General features: G+C 39.9%; 1 pseudogene; it reads right to left on the bottom strand.

The window, feature by feature from the left end:
* Window positions 1-454: 454 nt before the first annotated feature.
* On the bottom strand, window positions 455-3,674 carry Nelfa-ps1 (negative elongation factor complex member A, pseudogene 1; annotated as a pseudogene).
* Window positions 3,675-20,084: the final 16,410 nt, after the last annotated feature.

The following is a 20,084-nucleotide window of genomic DNA, read 5'->3' as shown; positions in this document are numbered from 1 at the left end:
TGCCAAGATGCTGGCCTCAGGCACCCAACTCTTAATTGTATCTCACATATAACAACCTCCTTTAGAGAGTAGAATATCTAAATCAAGTTTAGTCCACTCATGGAGGAGACAGACCATTATTTCCCACTAATACTATATAACCATCTATCTGAGCCTCTTTAAAGAAGAAATAAAAAAGGTAAAAGTCTAATAGGCACTAAAATTATGAAGTAACTTTTGGTTTGCATTCAAAACATAATATTAAATCCAAAAAAGTATCTTTTCACACAAAAAAACTAACTCATTAAGATATAAAATATTAAGCCTAAACTCCCCAGAGAAATGACTGGGGCCCAAAAGCCTGTAGATGACAGGTGCTGGGTGAAGCACATCCTTTGGTATCTGCTCAGGAAACTTAGAAAAACCAAAAAACATTGTTCTCTGGTCTGATAAGGGTCAGCAGCAGAGATGGCACTTAGGACACATTGGTTATAGGCTTGTACTTCATGAAGCTCATCCCCTGGCCTGTGGCATAGTTCATCTCGAACACTGTGTCCATTAGCATGGTGGTACTGCCCTGTCCATCTGCCTTGGGCAGATTCTCTGTGTGTTCTCTGAGCTTGATCTGGATCACATCCCAGCTAAGCCCAATGAAACCATCCCCCAACCCATGGAGGTCAGGCACCTCTCAAGCTTAGATGCACTTCAAGAGCCAGTCATGAAGCCCAGGATGAGGGCCTTCTATAGCCAAGTGACCTTGTTTGTCTTGAACATTTCCTGGGCAGAAAACATCTGTTCTCTCGTGAGAGACAGGTTCTTCTTGGGTTACTTCTGAAAGGGGGCTGGGGCCTGGATCTGTGGGGCCACCATGACCACTGGAGGTGTCTGAGCAGTGGGAGTGACAGCTGTAGGAGTAGTGGATGCAGAGATGAGGTAGGTGCTGCAGGTGTTGGTATAGCTGGGCTCAGGCCACTATTATACATAGGTGCCCTTTGTTTAAACTGTGTTGGCAGTGTGGAACTTGGGGTACTGGGTTCCTCAGGAGGTGGGATGGCTCAAGAGTGGAGCTTGGGGAGTCTCAGAGCTAGGGATGTAAGACAAGGCAGGTACCACACTGGGTATAGAGGGCAGGTAACTTGTGGAGGGCAGTGTTGTCTCACTGTTCAGAGATCCAAGGTTCTGTGTGGACACCAGGCCAGCAGCATAGTCAGGTGTAGGGCGGTGAGCTCTGAAAGGTACCCTGATTCCTGGTTGCCATACATTGAATCCTCGGGGACCCTAAAAGGGATAGCAGGAGCATTCCCAGTCTCCTAGGAAATCAGGCCCTTCTCAGGTAGCATCAGCCCCCCCACAACCTCCTGTAGAGAGGTTTGAGACAGATCAGTTATGTAGGGCAACACCCCAAGCTTATCCTCCACAGATGAGGATGTGACCACAGGTTACATAGGCTCAAGACAGATCAATCATATAGGACAATGCCCCAAGCCCCTCCTCCACAGGTGAGGATCTGACCTTAGGCTCAAGACAGATCAGTCATGCAGAAGCAGGACCACACCCCCAAATATGTAGATGATATCTTCCCAAGCTCTCAGACCAAACCAATAGGAAGTACCTGCTGTTAGACGCTGACTTATCCAAAACTGTATTCAAGAACTTTGTTCAGAAGGATTAAAGGTATGCAGGAATTATTCCATCATCTGAGAGCTTCTGTCATAAGAGCTGTAACACCGCTTCTTGGGGAAGAGATCTGCTCTCCCAAAATTACACCAGAAGCTCCCTGCACCCCTCACTAGTCAGTCTCCTGCTGGCTCAGCTAGGCCAGAGCAACTAAAGCAACAGCGGTGGAAAGGAGCAGCACCAGCAGTAGAAAAGGTGAAAGCAGCCCTCCCCCATCCCTGCCTGAGTTCCCTCCCCTTCTCCTGAACTTGTGCACCTAGATGGACCAGAGTTCTCTGTGAAGGGGCCTTTGTGTGCAGCCCCAGAGTCAGGGGTGGCATTTTCAAAAACCACCTCTTCCTTGGTGGGCTTTTCTCTCACTTCTGTGTCTAAAGTCTTCCTCCTCCTCTTTACCTCTGAGCACCAACCGTATTGAGAAATATCCAGCTGCTTCACACCCCTTTCTTCAGTGGTGTCCTCAAAGGTGTTATTGGAGTCTGGTTCCCAGAAGGGCTGAAGACACTGGTTGTGTTGGGATTTCTGAAGGGCGCTTGCTTCAGGACCTGCCTTCCATTTTTTCCAGTACAGTTAAAGAGCACTAACACATGAATGATTAGAATGAGAATCTAGGAGTCAAAGTTTCTCTCTCTTTCTCTCTCTCTCTCTCTCTCTCTCTCTCTCTCTCTCTCTCTCTCTCTCTCTCTTTCTCTCTCTCTCTCTCTCTCTCTCTCTCTCTTTCCTTGACTTTAATCTGAATGATAAAGGCCATCTTCTGGGAGTAATCAGCCATCAGGTCTCTAGTCCTTCATACTCTTCAAGTTCTGGCTGCCATACTCTTCAAGCAAATGATAGCCTGAGTCCTGTAAATGATCTTGGCTTCCATGTTTGCTCTTACATCTACACTCTAGTCAGCAGCAACAGTAGTTTCCCCAACACAATAACTTATCTGGTGTCCTTACCCTCTCTTATCCTACACACAGTTCCTTATCATTCTTAAAATAGCATCCAACCTTCCCAGGAAAGCCATTGCTTGGGTTCCTGGCACAATGTACATGATAAGCCTGTCTGCTTTTCCTGAGAAAACACAAACTAAGCTTATCCAGTTTATGCTTTATTTCATGTTATCTTCCCCTTCATTACATTTGCTCTTTCCAGTGTGCTACCTCCCTACAGTCTAGCTACAGTTGTGTCTCTCCTCAATCACTGATCCTTCATAGCACATCATTGTTAATACAGAACTTGTACCTCCCAGAAATTATATAACCCAGTGTCCTGCTCAGCTTTAATTATCAACTTACACAGCCTAGAGCTACTAACACAAGAAGGCTCAATTGAGGAATTGCCTAAATCAAGTTGGTCTATGGGATTATCTATGGACCATTGTCTGGTTATATTGAGATAGGAGACCCCAGCCCACTGTTAGCAATATCATTCCTTCAGTAGATATTCCTGAGCTGTATTAAAAAAAACTATCTATTCAAGGAAAAACAAGAAAGAAAGAAAGGAAGAAAGAAAGAAAGAAAGAAAGAAAGAAAGAAAGAAAGAAAGAAAGAGAGAAAGAAAGAAAGAAAGAGAGAAATATAGACAGACAGTCATAATATGGGCCAGAAAGCAGCATTTCTCCATGGTTCCAGGTTCCTTCTGCCTTGAGTTCCTACTATCCTAATTTCTTTCAATGATAGTTGTGACCTGGATGTAAGCCCGATAAGGTTTTTTGTCCCTAAGACATTTTTAGTCACATATTTTACCACAGCAACATGTTTCAAACTAGAATACCCAATGATAGCTTTCCTTGTTTATATATTTTATTTCATAAAATAGAATACAAACTCGGTAGAACTCACGGCCATACATACATGTCTTCTACTTCTTCTGGTACCTGGCATATAGTTGATACCAATAATAATTGTTATGTATTGTATTAACATGACTTTTGTTCATTTTTCACTTTTATTAAAAATAGATACTTTTCTCCTACAATATATCTGGATTATAGTTTTCCTGCCCTCTGTTCCCCTCAGTTCCTACTCACCTCTCATCTCCTATGGGTCCACTCCCTTCTTCACTCTTTAGAAAAGAACAGGCTTCCAGAAAATAACAGCCAAACAGGACCACATAAAATGTAATATATAAAACAAAAACAACCACATCAAGGCTGGGCAAGAAAACCCAACAGAAGGAAAAGAGTAGACACAAGAATCAGAGCCTACACATTCACACATTCAGGAGTCCTATAAAACTAATAAGCTGAACACTATTATAAATATACATGAGAGATGGGGGAGGGGAATCTAGTGAAGACCTGTGTGGGTCTTGTGCTTGGTGGCTCAATTTCAGTGAGTTCATAAGAGCCTTGACCCGTTGGTTCAGAGGGCCTTGTTCTCCTGGTATCCTCCATCCCCTCTGGCTCTTAGAGTCTTTCTCCCTCCTCTTTCCTGGGGTTCCATGAGCTCTGAGGGGAGAGAATTGATATCCTATTTAGAGCTATGTGTTCCAAGAACTCTGTCCCTGTAGGTTTCTACATCTACTCTTATATGCTGCAGAAGAAAGATTTTTTTGAGGATGACTGAATAAAGAACTGATCTGGGTATAGGAAATATTTTTTGTAGGCTAGTAGTATTTTATTTTACCATAGGTCTCTTGGCCATCTAGTCTCTGATTCTTAATCATTCTAGAAATGTCAGGTATTGGTTCCATTTCATGAAGTAATCCTTAAGACAATGGAACTCACTTGGCCAACAACTCAACAGGATACAATGCAGCCTGGTACTAAAGATTCATTTGGAGACAAGAGATGGCCAGATGGGACTTTATCTCCTCCTATTTTTAGGAGACTTACTTGGATTGCCTTCATATATATATATATATATATATATATATATATATATATATATATATTAATTACTCTATTGTGTAAATGTGCCACATTTTCCTTATTCATTTGTCTGTTAAGGGACATCCAAGTTGTTTCCAGTTTCTTGCTATTATGAATAAAGCAGCAATGAACATGGTTGATCAATTGTGTTTGTGGTAGGATGCAGCACCCTTTGCATATATGGTTGCATGTAAAAGAATGCAAATAGATCCATAGCTATCATCCTGTGTAAAACTCTACTTCAAATGGATGAAAATTTTCAGCATAAAGCCAGATACACTGAACATTATAAAAAGAAAGTAGGGAATACTGTTGAACTCGATGACCCAGGAAAAGACTTCCTGAACACAACTCCAATAATGCAGGCATTAAGATCAATAACTAATAAATAAGACCTCAAAAACCAAAAAGCTTCTGAAAGACAACAGATACTATCATTTGGACAAAGTGACAGCCTACAGAATGGGAAAAGATTTTTTTTTACCAAGTCCATGTCGAATAGAAGGCTAATATTCAAAATATAAAAATAACTATCTAATTGGGGGTTATATTGCTGCAATGAAACACCATAACTAAAAAGCATGTTGGAAAGCAAAGGATTTATTGGGCTTATACTTTCACATTTTGATCCATCACTGAAGGAAGTCAGGATAGGAAATCAAACAGCCGAATCCTGGAGGCCGGAGCAGAGACAGAAGACATGGAGGGATTCTGCTTACTGATTTGCTTCTCCTGGTTGGCTCAATCTGCTTCTTGTAGAACTACAACCACCAGCCCAAAGATATTACAACTCACAATGAACTGTGCCCTTGTCCATTAATCACTAATAGAAAAAATGATCTTGTGGAGACATTTCCTCAACAGAGGCGCCTTTTTCTCTGGTGACTCAAGTGTCTCTGTTTGTCAAGTTGATACAAAACCAGCCATTATAGGACCTCAAAAACCTAGATACAAAAAATGGGGTACAGATCTAACGAGAATTCTCAATAGAGGAAACGCAAATGGCTGAGAAACACTGAAATAAATGTTCAACATCCTTAACAAGGGAAATGAAAATCAAAACTACATTTAGTTTCCACCCTATACCTATCAGAATGGTTAACATCAATAACACAAGTAGCAGGAATGTTGGCAAGGATGTGGAATAAGGAGAACACTCATCCAGTTTCGGTGTGAGTGCAAACTTGTACAACCAGTATGGAAATCAATATGGTGGTTTCTCAGTAAGTTGGGAATCGATCTACCTCAAGATCCAGCTATAACATGAAGTATTTAGCTTGGATTTACTGACTTTATGTTCTTGCTCAGATAAATGGAAGCTATCTGAATGCTTTTTATTTAAATTATTATTTTATTATGTTTTTTATTGAAATAGAATTGCATTACTCTCCCTATCCCTTTCCTTTCTCCAGGCCCTCCCAGTTATATTCTTGAGAATTCTTCCCATGTCCCCCAATCTAATAGCCTCTTTTTTTGCCTTATATTGTTGTTGCAAACACCTGTAAAATTCAGATACTAGCAGTTCTTATGACACATAGTGGTCAATATATTAAAGATGGCAAAACAATTCAATCCGTTCAAACAGGTTCCTTAATATGTCTCTGAATCTTTGATCTCTTATCTATAAAATCCATATATATATATATATATATATATATATATATATGCAAGTTGCTGGCTCTGATTTTGTTGCTTATATGTTTATTGCTTCAAGGTTGGCCACTCTGCCTTGGACAACCTATAAGGGATCCATTCCTTAAGAAAGGCTAATTACCTGTCTCACAGCAGTCACCAGTTGCTTGGAGCATTTTCTCTAGTGTTATCAAATTTGAGCGTTGATTAGTTTGCTAAGTTCCTAAATTCTAGCTTTGATGTGTGCTATCATTGTGAACATAGGCAAGTTACTTCAAGTCAGAGTCTCAGCTCCCTTATCTATAAAATGCCGATGCAAATAATACTTACGATACAGAGTGATTAACATATTAAAGCACTACAAACAATCCCTTTGACTGGTGCCTTCAAATGTCTTTGAGATTCAGATCTCTTATATGTAAGATGAAGATAATGGCAGTCCGAATGACACCCTATGGCTTATGTATTAAACAAAACATTGCATATAAATATTTCAGATTGTAAGACGTTGAAATCTTAAGATCTTGTTAAAGTTTACTGTTATTACTATTGGCATTAGTTTTTAGTTCATAGCTGTTATCATCAAAAATTAAAAATCAGTTTGTATTTATCTATCGCAAACCATGTATTTTCTTTCTTATTCTATGAAGATACTAGCTGCAGACACACTACAATGCTCCACAGGCACACAAAGTTACATAAAACTTTACTTGCCTGAAAGGCGCCTAATAATACTCAACTCTAATAATTGAATATTCTAAAACATTCTAAATCTAAATACTCTAAATCTAGAATTCTAATTCTAAATCATTCACTTACCAATCATCACCTAGGAACTATGGATGGATATGCTTATAATCTATGGGAAATAAATGGAGAGTGAGGAATGTACATCTCCAATAATGAAGCATCAAAGGCTAAGTAGTGATTAACCATAAGGTGAGAGGTGAGAATGAAAATGAAAGCAAGCAGAGTGCATTAAAAGAAATGCTTTAATTTGAGAAAAAACAATGCAATCAGTAATAGGAAAATTGTGAAGGGTTCTGCATACGGGGCAAAAGTGTTTCACCCTTATGCTGAGAGACCTTGGGAAAGATGCAAACAATTGAATCAGGAGAGAGATCATCAACTGTGCACTTAAGGGTCAATGTTTGTGAAAAGAGAGCCTGGTAAAAGAAAAGAAGATTGAGAAGCAGAAACAAGAAAGACATAAACTGACACAATAGCTACAGGGTGGAAAATAGAAAGCACATAAAACAGATATTCCAAAACCACTTCAAAAAGTTCAATGAGTAAGGAGACTGGGAAAGAACCATCAAGCTCAGTAGGAAGATTGAAAACTTTAATTTATTCTAAAGCATGCCCAAGTAAAAGAGTAATTGTGAACATACCCTACATCTCTCAAGTCTACTTGGACAGTGGAATATTATGTGGCTTTGTCCATTGGGATTCTGTGGACAAATCTATAGAATATTATGCTAGATGAAATATTCCAGGCACAGAAATACAGATAACACATAGTCTCCTTTATATATAAGATCCAAGTTAAATCTATAGTAATAGAAAGTAGATTGTTGATTACAAGATGCTACAGAGGAATGATAAGTAGGGAAAATGGAGATGATGGTTCAGGGGACAATGTTTAAGTTCAATATGAAAAATAAATTTATTGTCCAATTGAAAAGAGCACTGAAAATATTCACCATTAAAACAGTCATAAATCATTTAATTGCTAAAAGAATAAATTTAGAATATTTTCGCTGCAAAAAATTAAGTATAGTACATGAAATAAAGACATGTTGAAGATACTAATTTAAGCACTGCAGAACATGTAAACTTATTATGGTATCAGTTTATCTCAAAATAATTATTTTAGTAGTTTTAAAATAATAATAATTAATAATTGTAGTAATAATAAGTACAGAGAATAGGAGAATTTTATAAAGAACTGTGAGATAGGATTTGGTAGGATGGTTGAAAGCAGTAAGACAGTTTGAAAAGTGCCAATTTCTCCTACCATATTAGCCCAGATTGGCCCTCCAGGGAATGATTAGTTAAGTCACCATTCAATCAAGAGAAGCACAAATAAAAATTGTCAATCACTTGATATTCAAACAATGGATTCATATGTGTGTGTGTGTGTGTGTGTGTGTGTACGTGTGTGTACGTGTGTGTATGTGTGTGGAGTGTGTGTGTTTGTGTTCAAATATGTGTGTGCATATATATATACATATATATATATTGAACATGACAATAAGCATAAAACATAAAAATAATTGAATGTATGAGCTAGTCCTTAAATGCACAAGATCCTATAGAGGAATAATACAGCTAATGAAATGAAAACTGCAGTGGATAAGTAATCTGAACTTATCTTTTGTTTTAATTGTTTTATTTACATCCAAAATGTTGCCCCACCTACCAATTCCCACTTTCAGAGTTCTTCACTGCATTGCCTAATCCTTTCACCTTTGAGAAGGTGCCCCCAACTCCCTCACCCCCTCCCCATTTCTCTCTCCCAGGCATCCCCCTTCCCTGGGGCATCAAGTCTCTACAGGATTAGGTGCATCCTCTCCCTCTGAAGCCAAACAAGGTGATCCTCTATTACATATGTGCTAGGGGCCTCAGACCAGTCCATGTATGCTCTTTGGTTGGTGGCTTAGTCTCTGGGAGTTCTCAAGTGTCTGGGTTAGTTAACACTGTTGGTCTTCCTGTGAGGTTGCCAACCCCTTCAGTTCCTTACCCTACCTCAATCCAATCATTGACTATAAGTATCTGTGTCTGTCTTACTCAGCTGCTGGTAGAGCCTCTCAGAGGACAGCCATGCTAGGTTCCTGTCTGCCTACACAACAATAGCATCAGTAATAGGTTTGATGCCCTGTTAATGGAGAGAATAGAATGACTGTGAAGGAGTGGAAGCCTAAGGAATTTTGTGGGATGCCATCAAGAGAATTAACATGTGGATTACTGAAGAGTCAGTCAGAAGAAAGTAAGAGAAAGAAAGGTGATTAGGAAAAAATTGAAAACATCCCAAATCTAGGGAGATATATAGGCATGAAGGTATGTGAAGGTCCATGAAGTTTCAATTTCCCTCAGGACACACAACCCAAATACAAATTCCCCAATATTATATAATCAATTTGTCAGAAATCATAGACAAATATTTTTAACAATAGTAATAAAAAGAGCTATCATATATACATGTATATCATATATACAGGAACCCCCCACAACAGATTCTCAGCAGAAGCAGGGCAAAAGAGAATGAGGAGAGAAATGCAAACTGCTATAAGGGGAAATGCAAATTAAGAATATTTTACCTCTTATATTTTTGGTTGTGAGCCTAGCCTTTAACGGATGAGCCATCTCTCTGCCAGAACCTGATAAATACAGAGGCAGATGCTCTCAGCAAACCATGAACTGAGAACAGGGTCCCCAATGGAGGAGTTAAAGAAACAACTGAAGGAGCTGAGGGGGACCTCATAAGAGAACAATAATATCAACCAACCAGTCCCCCCACAACCCCAGAACTCCCAGGGACTAAACCACCATCCCAAGAGAACACGGGGATGGGTCTATGGCTCCGTCCGCACAGTGGGAAGAGGGGTTCTTGATCTTGTCAAGGCTCGATGATGCCCCAGTGTAGGAGAATGTCAGGGTGGGGAGGCTGGAGGGAGTGGGTGGGGGAGCACCCTCATGGAAACAAGGGGAGGGGAGATGAGATAGCGGGTTTCTGGAGGGGAAATCAGGAAAGGAGGTAACATTTGAAATGTAAATTTAAAAAAGTATCCAATAAAAGAAAAAATATTTTACCTAGGAAATCTGTCCTTCTGAAGTGCAAGAGAAAAAGAAGACTTTCCAATACCAACAAAAATTATGGAGTTCATCACTGGTAGACTTTTTTTTACAAAAAATTTGGCTCATTCAGATTGAAATTAAATAAATTCAATTAGTAACACAAAAATGTGTGAAATATAGAACAGTTCTGGTAAAGGCAGTGTATGCCTATATACAGAATATTCCACTACTATAATAGGAATCTATGACTCACTCTTGACATTAGGAGAAAAGTTAAAATAACTACAGCTGCAAAAATATCTATGGATGGTTAATTTGTTACTTTAGCACATTCTAGAAACATTTAAGAAGGGAATCTTAGTGAGGCATTGTCCCAATCAGGTTGGACTGTGGGCGTATCTGGGAGGATAGTGTCTTGATTGTGTTAATTGAGGTAGAAAGACCCACCAATTGTAAAGGATGCCATTCTCCAGGTTGGGTTCCTAGCTACATACATGTAGAGAGGAGACTAAACACAAATAGAAAACTCATAATTTTCTCTCTCTCTCTCTCTCTCTCTCTCTCTCTCTCTCTCTCTCTCTCTCTCTCTCTCTCTCTTGTCCTGAGTGTGGACATGATGTGAATAGTGAATAATTGATTTGACTTTCTTTTGCTTTCATTCCTGCACTGATTGACTCTAACAAGGAACTGTGAACTAAAATAAACATTTCCCCCTTAGTTTCTTTCTCTCATGGTATCTCATCACAGCAGAAATACTGGAACAAGAACAAATGTAAATTATGGCACAAAAATTGTAAAGACTTATCCTAATAACAAAGACACTAGAAAACTATAGAAAAACCTCCATGACAGATAAACATGAAAATTCTCAACAAAATACTTGCAAGCTGAATTCAGCCGCATATTCAAAAGTATACATTCATCATACCCAAGTGAGTTTTATTCTGGAATCCAAGGGTGATTCACTGTGCCTAAATAAATAAATGTAGTCAAGTAAACAAATAGATTCACAGAATGAAATCACATGATAATCTCATAGACACAGACCTTTGACAAAGTCCAGTCAACTTTGTGTTGTTGTTGTTGTTGTTGTTGTTGCTGCTGCTGCTGCTGCTGCTGCTGCTGCTGCTGCTGCTGCTGCTGCTGTTATTAAACATTTTTATAGTCCAGTCATTATCTCCTCCTGGTCTGTCCTTTATTTCTCATCCCATTCCTTCTCCCCCATCTCCACGAGAAGGTCTCTATCCGCTACCTACACCCTGCTAGACCTCTCCACTCCCTAGGACCTCAAGTGTCTCAAGGGTTAGGTGCATCTTTTCTCATTGAGGCGAGACCAGGCAATTCTCTGCTGTATCTGTGTGGGCGGCCTCAGACCAGCTCGTGTATGCTGCCTGGTTGGTGGCTCAGTGTCTGAGAGATCTTGGGGTTTCAGGTTAGTTGAGACTGCTGGTCTTCCAATGGGGTCGCCCTTCTCAGTTTCTTCCAGCTTTTCCATAATTCAACCTCGGGGTCCCCAACTTCTGTCCATTGGTTGGGTGTAAGTTTCTGCATCTCACTCTTTCAGCTGCTTGTTGGGCCTCTCAGAGGGCATCAATGCTAAGCTCCTGTGTATATGCAAACCATAACATCAGTAACAGTGTCAGGCCTTGGAGCCTCCCCTTGAGCTGGATCCCAATTTGGGTCAGTCACTGAATTTGGGCCTTTCCCTCAGTCTCTTCTCCATTTTTGTCCCTACAGTTCTTTTAGACAGTAACAGATCTGGATCAGAGTTTTTTGACTGTGGGATGGCAATGCTATCCCTCCATTTGATTCCCTGTCTTTCTACTGGATAGACTCTACAAGTTCCCTCTCTCCACTGTAGGGCATTTCATTTAAGGACCTTTGAGTCCTGAGCATCTCTCACTTCCCAGGTCTCTGATATATCCAAGAGGGTAGCACTTTACTTTAAAACATTGAACAAAGTAGCATTAGAATGAACACATTTCAATATAAAGTCAATGGAAAGAAAATTAAAACACTTCCATAAAATCAAGACTGAGACAAGCATGTCAACTCTCTTCATTTTGTTCAGTATAGTACTTGGAGTCTTAGCTAAAAAGAAGAAAATAAAATGAACATAGGGGAAAAATACTAACTCAAAGTATATCTATTTTCAGGTGACATGATCCCAAACCACAGGGATTCTAATGACTTACTTCCTGTAGCAAAATCAAAAATAAACATTCAAAGTAGCAGTAACATTCTATACACTAATAATGAACATGATGAGAAAGAAATCAAGAAAACAACCCATTCAAATTATCACACACACACACACACACACACACACACACACACACATTCACTCACTCACTGCTGGAAAATGGGGCTGGAAAGATGGCTTCATGGTTAAGAGCACTTCCTGCTCTTCCAGCAAGAAGCCCAGCACCCACATGGCAGATGATAAATATCTCTATCTCTGATTCTAGGGAGTTCAGCACTCCTCCCCCGCCTCTGAAGACACCAAAAATGGTAGTGTATGTGCTACACAGATATATATGCAGACAAAATACTCATAAATAAAAGAAAAATTAAAGAAAAAAATATATTGGAACAAACCAAACAAAGAAAGTGAAAGACCAAGAAAAAAACTGTAAATATTAAATGAAGAAATTTAATCTTTTTCATGTGCATAGAAAATTGCTATATTACCAAAAGTTACCTAAAGATATAATACAATCCCCATAAAATCCCAATTATGGCCTTCCAGTCTCCATCTGTGCCCCAGACATAGCCTGAATCACAGCTCTCCTTACCCAAAGCCTGCCTAGAGAAAGATGGTGTCCCAGGAGTGCTGTCACTCGTAAGTTCACAGAAGAGACCACCATTTTGCTCCAATAACCGGTCAAAGAGGGACCCACCGAGAGCCCACAGGGTGCAGGAACTGCAAAGCAGCCAGGGAAAGGATACTTCCACTTTCCATCAGGGCTCCAGAGCCAACCCTGTGACAGTTCTCTATACTCAAAGCCCGCCTAGAGAGAACTGGTCTCCCAGGAATGCTGACATACCTAATATCACAATTATCTGTACCCCATTACTACCCAGAGAGAATTGGTCTCCTAGAACTGCTGAAACACCTAAGATTACAGGCTTACAGAAGAGCCAATCTCTAGTCAGAGAAAGCAAGACTAACTAACACCACAGATAACCAGATGGTAAAAGATAAGCACAAGAACCTAAGCAACAGAAACCAAGGCTACAAGGCATCATGAGAACACAGGTCTCCCAACATAGCAAGTCCTGCATACCCCAACACATCTGAAAAGCAAGATTCAGATTTCAAATCACATGATGATGATGGTGGAGTACTTTAAGAAGGACATAAATAAAATCCCTTAAAGAAATACAGAAGAACACAGGTAAACAAGTAGAAGCCCTTAAAGAGGATACACAAAAAATCCTTTAAAGAGTTGCAGAAAAACACAACCAAGCAGGTGAAGATATTAAAGAAAACCATCCAGGATCGAAAAATGGATGTATAAACAATAAAGAAATCACAAAGGGAGACAACCCTGGAGATAGAAAACCTAGGAAAGAGATCAGAAGTTGTAGACGCAAGAATCACCAACAGAATACAAGAGATTGAAGAGAGAATCTTAAGGTCAGAAGATACCATAGAAAACATTGACACAATAGTCAAAGGAAATACAAAATGCAATAAGCTCCTAATGCAAAACATCCAGAAAATCCAGAACACAAAGACCAAACCTAAGGATAATAGGTATAGAAGAGAGCAAAGACTCCCAACTTAAAGGGTCAGTAAATACCTTCAACAAAATATAGAAGAAAACTAACCTAAAGAAAGAGATGCCTATTATCATACAAGAAGCCTACAGAACTCCAAATAGATTGGACCAGAAAAGAAATTCCTCCAGTCACATAATAGTCAAAATACTAAACTCACAAAACAAAGAAAGAATATAAAAAGCAGTAAGGGGGAAAGGTCAAGTAACATATAAAGGCAGACCTATCAGAATTACAACAGACTTCTCAACAGAGACTATGAAAGCCAGAAGGTCCTGGGCAGATATCACAGAGACCCTAAGAGAACACAAATGCCAGCCCAAGCTACTATTCCCAGCAAAACTCTCAATTAACATAGATGGAGAAACTAAGATATTCCATGACAAAACCAAATTTACACAATATCTTTCTACAAATCCAGCCCTACAAAAGATAATAAATGGAAAATCCAACACAAGGAAGAATACTACACACTAGAAAAAGAAAGAAAGTAATCGTCCTTCAACAAACCCAAAGAAGATAGTCACACAAACATAATTACACCTCTAACAACAAAAATAACAGGAAGCAAGAATCAATTTTTCTTAATATCTCTTAACATCAATGGTCTTAAGTCAGCAATAAAAAGACATAGACTAACAGACTGGATGCATAAAGAGGACCCAGCATTTTGCTGCATACAGGAAATGTACCTCAGTGACAAGGACAGACACTACCTCAGAGTACAAGGCTGGAAAAATTTTCCAAGCAAATGGTCCCAAGGAACAAGCAAGAGTAGCCATTCTAATATCAAATAAAATTGAATTTCAACCAAAAGATATCAAAAATGATAAGGAAGGACACTTCATATTTATCAAAGGAAAAATCTAACAAGATGAACTATCAATCCTAAATATCTATGCTCCAAAAACAAAGGCAGCTACATTCATAGAAGAAATCTTACTAAAGCCCAAATCACACATTGCACCTCACACAATAATAGTGGGAGACTTCAACACCACACTTTCAGCAATGGGCAGATCATGGAAGCAGAAATTAAACAGAGACACAGCGAAGCTAACAGAAGATATCAAAGAATACACATGGAGAGACCCATGGCTCCAGCTGCATATGTAGCAGAGCATGGCCTTGTCTGTCATCAATGGGAGAAGAGGCTCTTAGTCCTCTGAAATCTTGATGCTCCAGCCTACTAGAATACTAGGGTAGTGAGTCAAGAGTAGGTGCAGGGAGTACCCTCATAGAAGCAGGGGTTCTGGGAATGGGAATGGGTGTTCTGGAGTGGAAACCAGGAAAATGGATAACATTTGAAATATAAATAAATATCCAATAAAATCCCAATTGTGCTATTCACATAAGTGGAAAAGGCTATCCTTAAATTCATCTGGAAGGACAAAGGCTGAATAGCCTAAGCAATCCTCAGTGAAAACAACTGTACTGAAGTAATGAAATATCTGGTTTCAGATGTTCTACAGAGCTATAGTAGCAATACTGTATGGAGATGATGAAAAACATGGCATGTACAACAGGAGAATACTCAAGGGGACTGGGAATAACCATGTAAAGCAACGACACCTGATTTTTGGTATATTTTTATTTGTTTATTTTCCCTTCCCTGTCCTTCCTCTAAACCTTCCCATGTACCATAGTCCCATGATTCACATCCCTACTTTGCTCTCTAAAATTCATCACGCGAGCACGCACACACGCACACACACCATACATATAAAACCTGCTTGATTCCTATAATGTCTCTTACCTGGAAGGCAGAGAGACCAGAAGGCCTCAGTGATAGACAAAGTACTACAGGGAAGTAAAGAATGCTGACAAATAGTCTTTCTCCAGGAAGATCAGCTTTTTGTCTTTTACAAAGATGCCAAAAGTCTAATTCTGGAGAGAAGATGACCATCAAATGGTGATGGGAAAACTGAATGTCACGTATGGAATTATGAGATCAGATTCCGTCTCTTATCCTATAGAGAAGTCAGTTACAAATTGCTCAGATCCTTAATGTAATAGCTGAAACTGATAGAAAAGAACACTGAAGAAACATCTGGAAATATAGACACAGACAAAGACTTTCTCTAAAGAACTACAACCATAATCAGAGTATACTTCAAATATGCATGCACTTGTCAAAAATTCAATAAGAGGTTCTTTATGTCACTTTAAGAAAATAATATAGTGTAAAATAATGAGATATAAACATAATGTCAACCTCTGGTTACCATACATATACACATACATGCACATGCCCACACACATATACACATACACACACATACATACATACACATATACATACATACACATATACACATACACACATAAGCATATACACAAACACACATACATATACATACACAATGTACACATGTACACACATAGATATACATAACTGCAATATTGCATTTTTATTTTTTAACACTTATTTTATCTTACAGAAGTTCAAGGATAAGCCTCATTTAAAACAATTTTAAACACACATCAGTGGACATGCAATACACATGTATGTAATATGTGACCATGGCAATGAGAAAGAAAGCATGTCTTTCTTTCTTTCTTTCTCTCTCTCTTTCTTTCTTTCTTTCTTTTTTTTTACTGTCTGGAAGAAATATCATGTGAAAGCCTTTTTTGTGAACTGCAATATTGAATATTTTTAAGATGCCCACACTTTCCAAGGTGACCTACAGTTTTCACATGTCACCATAAAAACCCCAATGAATTTCTCACTGAAAAGGAAATAAGCAATTGCTAAAATTTACATAGACCCACAAAAGTGATGTGGTACTTTTAGTTTTGACATTATGTTTTATTTTGCTATGTTTTGTTGTTATCTCTTAGAAGCCTGTGTTTTTTACTGAGATACAGTATGGGAGTTTATCTGAATGGGAGGGGAAGAGGGGAGGAGTTGAATGGATTAGAGGGAGAGGAAACTTTAATCAGGATATAGCATATGAAAAAAAGAATATGTTTTCAGTAAAAGGAAAAACTTTTTTTAGAAAGAACAAAGTGATAGAAACTATTGAAGGCTTTACTTTGTTGGAAACAAAACTAGTCAATTGTTAGGAAAGGCTTAAATCCATACAAAACCCTTGTGAAGAGCTGATCTGAACACATAGCCACATGTGTGTTATCTCTTTCAGCACCACAGGGGTCACAGCCATAGCAACACTGTTTGATGTTGGAAAGGCTGCGTCTGGCCACGGCATCGAATTCACTACTAAGATAAATGGTTTCAGTCATTCAACAGTTATTGTGCGTTGCCCAACGTGAAGGTGAGGGGTATGACTGCAAGTGCTGCTGAAAAGCAGCATTGCTGAAAGGGAAATAATTTAGCAGAGGAATACTTCAGTGTGCTGAAACCTCCCTGTGCTGAAATGACTGTCCCGCAGGGCTATCCTCTATGAGGAAACCAAGGCAATACCACGTTTCAAGGCTTCAGGAGTAAGATGACACATGTATTTGTGGCTATTGTTACAGACTACAAACTGATATTCTGGAATCTGGAACAACGAAATCTCTCAAGTCCTTTTACATGTCCATAAATAGTCATGGATACTACAGGAGGAAAACAGCACTGACCCAGATCCTCTTCCACGATGCTCCTCAAAGTTTCTATCTCAACTAAACTAAGAAATATTGTTGGGAAGGTAATATTCCTTTCTAATTTTTATTTAAGCATAATGTTCTACACATTTTTAATTTTAATGATTTTCATTCTAATATCAAAGTAGTATTTAATTCCTTCAAATTTCACTGCTTATAAATGGACTAATGTGCCAAGCATACTCTCCGAAATGTCCTTCGCCTTGACTCCTTGCTGAAAGTGAACAACACAGAAAGAACATAGCTGCAATTCTGGAAGGATTGTTGCATCAGTGACTGCACCAAGAACCTTACTTGGACTCCTGCTAATGTCACCAAAGAGCATGTGAATGTTCCCCAAAGAAGATGCTGAGATGTTTATTCATAATTTCTGAATTTTCATCAAGGAGCTTCCAAAACTCATCAAGGCTATAGTTCAGGTAACAAACACGTTTACCCAGAACCTGGATGAAGGCGATGCTAAGGAGCTCCTAGGTATGGCTCTTAGGGAATTGATGACCGAGGCGCTGTTGGCACTGAAACAGGAACATGCAGTTGAAGAAGAGGCGAGAGTAAGGGGCACAGCAGAATAAAATAACCCAAAGACTCACACTGAAGGCCCATCAGATGTTTCTTGTAGATTTCAACAAACTCCTTGAGGTGGGGAAAATGGATCCCAACAGCAAAATCTTTCCATTAATAGAAATTTTAGATTCCATTAATAGAATCTCCAGAGTACAAGTATGTGATGGAGGAGAAATGGGAGCCCATGATAGATATTTCTGAAGAATCACACCTCCCCATGAAGATTCTTGGGGAGGTCTCTAAGGAGGTATTCCATAACAGGGTGTGGTTATCACGTAAAATAACAGTTGTGTTCCACCTATATTTTGCCCATTAAGATCCTTCAGGTCCCTATTACTAGCTGCAGCCCTCTATAGATTTGTGGCCATCCTTGCACTGTCCCAAGCCCCTCCACAGTTAGAGAACATGTCACATAGGCTCAACACAGATCTCCATTTTAATGAGGAGGCTTAGTCAATAAACTTTCCTTCCCAGACACTCCTACCTGCAAAATGTATTTAAGCTCAGGCCCACCCTGAGAAGGGGTAATGGTTTTACTCATCTACTTTCTTCCATGACAATAAAACCAGGGACTGATTCTTCATCAGGATCTGTCATGGGGAGCCACAGAGATGGCCTCTCACCACTGAGCCAAGAACTCTCCCCCACCATTACCCTCCCAACATACCCCCACTCCATCCTGGCAGGACCAGCTGGAGCTCCCTTCTCCTTGCCCCCGCCTCATCTCCCCTGCCCCGGGCTAGATCCAACAGTGCCTGGGTGTACTAGAGCCTGAGAACCAGATGGCCCAAGCCTTGTCACAGGCCAGGAGGTCCCTGAGCAACTCAGACTGTGTTTCCCCACCCCTGGAGCAGTGTCCTGTGGCTTCCCTACAGCCCAACACTCTCCCAGTCTTCCAGTATCCTCTCTCCCAGAGCACCCGAACCCTGTGGTAGAGCAGACATGGGACCCCAACCCTATAAATGATCAGGTAAGGGAGGAGACAGGAATGATATACAGAGGGTCAGGAAATTGAACAGAAGTGTGTAGCAATGCGGAATGGGGAACTGAGGGTAGCCACTAGAAAGTCCCAGATACCAGGAAAGCAAGAAGCTCCCAGGACCCAAAGAGAATGAGGTTAGCTAAAATGCCCAACGAAGGGGAGGAAGAAACTGTAGAGACCATACCAAGAGGTTAGGCAAGGCTCCCAATTGGGAGATGGGTCCACCCACTCATCTCCAAATTTTTAACCCAGAATGACTCCTGTCTAAAGGAAATATGGGAACAAAGTACAGGGCATAGACTGAAGGAAAGGCCATTCAGAGTCTGCCCCATCCAGCCCATATACATACAGCCACCGAACCCAGTCACTATTGCAGATGCCAAGATGTGTTTGCTGACAGGAGCCTAATACAGCTGTCTCCTGAGATGTTCTGCAAGAGCCTGACAAATATAGAAGCAGATGTTCATAGCCAATCATTGGACTGAGCACACGGATCACAATAGAGGAGCTAGGGAAAGGATTTAAAGAATGAAATGGGTTTGCAATCCCATAAGAAGAATAACAATATCAACCAACCAGACTTATCAGAGCTCCCAGGGACTAAACCAGAGGATGGCCTTACCTGGTATCAGTGGGAAGGGAGGTCCTTGGTCCTGTGGAAGCTTGATGCCCTAGTGTAGGGAAATACCAGGGCAGCGAAGTGGGAGTGTGTGGATGAGGGGGGCACCCTCATATAAACAGGGGGAGGGGTGGGATACGGGGTTTCCACGGGGGAAACTGGGAAAGGGGATAACATTTGAAATGTAAATAAATAAAATATCCAATTTAAAAAAAAAGATCTTTCAGGGAAAATAAGTTGTGGAGATAGAAGACAACTATATTAATGATTTCTACCTTCTGTCGATTTAGGTGTGTGTGCATATGTGTACCTGTGTGTGTTCAATTTTAGAACACCTTTTAAGTTTTAGTTTTTGTGTAGAACAACACATAATGATCTTCATAATAATTCCTCTCTCTCTCTCTCTCTCTCTCTCTCTCTCTCTCTCTCTCTCTCTGTGTGTGTGTGTCTGTCTGTCTGTCTGTCTCTTCCTTGTGCTGATTCTCCTTTCCTCCTAACTATCCCTTAACCCCCCTTTCATGTCTTAGTTTTTCATGCAGGTCTTATGCAGGTAACCACAGCTGCACCATGCTCATGATTGCAATGGCCAC

This window comes from Rattus norvegicus, chromosome 3 (genome assembly GCF_036323735.1).
Source record: "Rattus norvegicus strain BN/NHsdMcwi chromosome 3, GRCr8, whole genome shotgun sequence".
Lineage (NCBI taxonomy): Eukaryota > Metazoa > Chordata > Mammalia > Rodentia > Muridae > Rattus > Rattus norvegicus.
Note: the sequence above shows the minus strand (reverse complement) of the source record. Positions and strands in the feature narration are given on the sequence as shown.